Genomic DNA, 3138 nt, shown 5'->3' with positions numbered 1-3138 from the left:
TTGACTATCCTATGTGAAGGCAGCAGAGATGGGGAAAGGTAAAGAGGTCCCAGTGAAGCTTCTCTCAGGGCATTGATAAAACAGACAAGACTTGGGGTGTGGAGTATACACACTAAGTCCATCTGTCCCACGAGAACAGTCACAGGCAACACCCACCTACAAAGTTTGGTTCCAGCTAGAAGCAGCCTGCTTGGTCTGATCTGCCACAGTCCATCTACTCACTTCCCTTTTTGAAGGGGCCATAATATAGAGATGTAAATGGGACACTGGAAAAAACCATTAAAACTCTAAGTTACAACTAAAGAGGATCTGTCCCCCACCCACTGGTCATCTGAATTCACAGTAACTGTTCAAAACAAGTCTTAAAGCCATGAAAGTTGGGGAAACAGGGTTAATGGTCTCAAGAGAATGGCATTACCTCTTTTTCTCTGTGAAGCAGAGGTTAACGCTTTCAAGAGCATGGCCTTACCTATTTTTAACCCCTGAAGAGGGTCACAAGTAGTATTTGAAGCAAACTTAGCAGCTCACAGTCAAAGCTAACAGGGAGATAATGATGTACGAGCAAGAACTAGTATATAAGAAGCTTCTAGCATGATTCTCAAGGTCATTTATTCTGTGCCTACATACTAGAAGAAATGGGCTAGCTTTGGATGCTGCTGTATAAGGACACTATTCCAGTATGGAACAGAGAAGTCACTGACCCAAATTCCCCTGGCCAGTTGCATCTCTCTATTATACTGAGGCTAAATTTCCACACCAGGCTTACATGGCAGGGACATTGGAACACAGCAAATACTTTCTGCTTAAACATTATAATAATATGTGCAAGTTCACAGAACTAAGGGACAGTGGATGACTCAGGGGGTTAAAGCACTTGCCATACAAGCCTGATACCTGATTTACATTTCTGAGGCCTCTTAGGAAACAGAGAGATAGAGAAAAAGGGCAGATGGAAAGAAGGAGACGGGGGGGGGGAGAGAAAAGAAGATAAAAAGGGAGAAGGTTAAGGATAGGTGGTGGAGGGAGGGGAAGAGGGAAACAGAAAATAATAAGTAAATAAACAATAAAAATTTAAAAATAATAAAATAAGATTCCAGCAACTTTCATGATGTGTTATTTGCAGTAAAACATTAGGAAATGACAATTAAAATATATAATCTATAATAACATCAAAAATCGGAAATATCTGAAAAATTGCAAGTGTTATATGAAATTTTATGGAAAATATTATTAAACATAGGCATAAATGATTGCAGAAGACACATAATTGGAAAAATAGAGTGTTTATGATATTTGGAATATTTAATATTTTAAAGATTTTTTTCCCAAGTTGGTTTATAGACTCAATGTGATGTCAATCAAAATTGTGAAAGTCGGATGTGTGTGGCAGTTCGTGGACTTCACTGTAAGAAATGTAGCCTTCTAACAGCAATGTGTGCATAATTGACTCACAGTACAGAGAAATGAAATCAACACTCTATTCACTTTATACATAAATATTATTTCATATTGCTTAAAGATTGAAATAGGAAACTATGCAAGCACTTAGGTAATAAATAATAAAATAGAAAGTCCTGATCTTCAAGTAAAGGCAAAATTTTAAAATAAACATAAGTTAAGAAAATATAGCTAAGCTATATTAAAATAAGAGGTTCTATCACAGATATAATATCTAAAGAACAATATGAAGAAGTAAAAATTTAAACCACAGAACAGAATAATATATGCAATCATTTAGTTGACACAAATCCACTATCCAGGATATAAAAGAGACTTATGTTGTCCTCAAAAAATACAAACAATAAGAACTGAGAAGATAACTATGCAATCGTGAAGACCTGAGTTCAAGTCCCAAGTACCTTGTGAAAGCCAGATATGGCCAGGCATGTTTGTAACCCCATCATTATCGAACAGAGACAAGAAAATTCTGAGGATTCAGTGGCCAGCCACCTAACCAGAACAGTGAGCTTCTGATTCAGTGAGAGATTCTGTCTTAAAAAAACAAGATTGGGAAAGTTAGAGGAAGACACTTGGTGTCCTCCTATGATCTCTGTATGTATGCGTTCTACATGCATAGATGGACACAGACATGTGCAGATAAATAGAGAAAGAGAGAGGGAGAGAGAGAGAGAGAGAGAGGGAGAGAGAGAGAGAGGGAGAGAGAGAGAGAGAGAGAGGTGGGGAAGTACAATTTTAGCTTGAGTTTCAAAAACTTTAAAAGTTGGACAGCATTAATCTTGGTAAGCTTTTCCATTCACTGATTCTCGGGGTGTAAATTGGAACAATAACTTGAGAGAACAGTTTGGAATTACCTCCTAAAGTTGAAAACGCATGTGGCCTATGAGCCAATCTTTCTACAATAGCTGAATATTATGGGGGTAATTCTTATATGTGTATACCAGAAGATATGTACAAGCATACCAAAATAACCAAACTGTTAATTAGCCAGTTGTGCAGAATGGTTAAGTGAATTTCAGTATATTTATACTGAATGGTTTTATGTAAAAAAGAAAAACATGCACAACAGCTACATTCAATAACATAGAAAAAATGTTCAACCTTATCTTGAAGAATGAAAAGTTCATGGAATACACACACACACACACACACACACACACACACACACACACATACACACACCTATTACAATTTACTTTTTAAGAAGTTGAAAAATAATATGTATGCAACCTAAACAAAATTATACATTTTTTTCTGGGGTTACATGTACATATGCTTGTTTGTGTGCACGTACAGGGGAGTGTACATGTATGTGTGTGTCCATGTAGGTGTGTATGTATAGAGGACAGGGGGTCTGTATCAGATGTCTTCCTCCATCATTTCCCACCTGATTCTTTGAGACCTGGTTACTCACTAAACCTAGATCTCACTGATTCAGCTAGACTAGTTTGCTAGAGAGCTCTGAGTTTCCTCCTGTGGCTAGTAACCACAACTAAGTTTGGAGGCATACACCCATTGCACCCATGCCTGGGTTTTTATGTGGGTACTGGAATTCAAACTCAGATCATGACTTACACACCAGTACACAACAAATTGAGCTAGGACCTCAGCCCTCTCCAAATAATACTTTTAAGGAATATATGTATACATTTAAAACTCCTCAGAGAAACAAAATCATAA

The sequence above is a fragment of the Microtus oregoni genome, unplaced genomic scaffold (assembly GCF_018167655.1).
Source record: "Microtus oregoni isolate MIOR12 unplaced genomic scaffold, Mior012 000058F_ref0000040, whole genome shotgun sequence".
NCBI lineage: Eukaryota > Metazoa > Chordata > Mammalia > Rodentia > Cricetidae > Microtus > Microtus oregoni.
Note: the sequence above shows the minus strand (reverse complement) of the source record.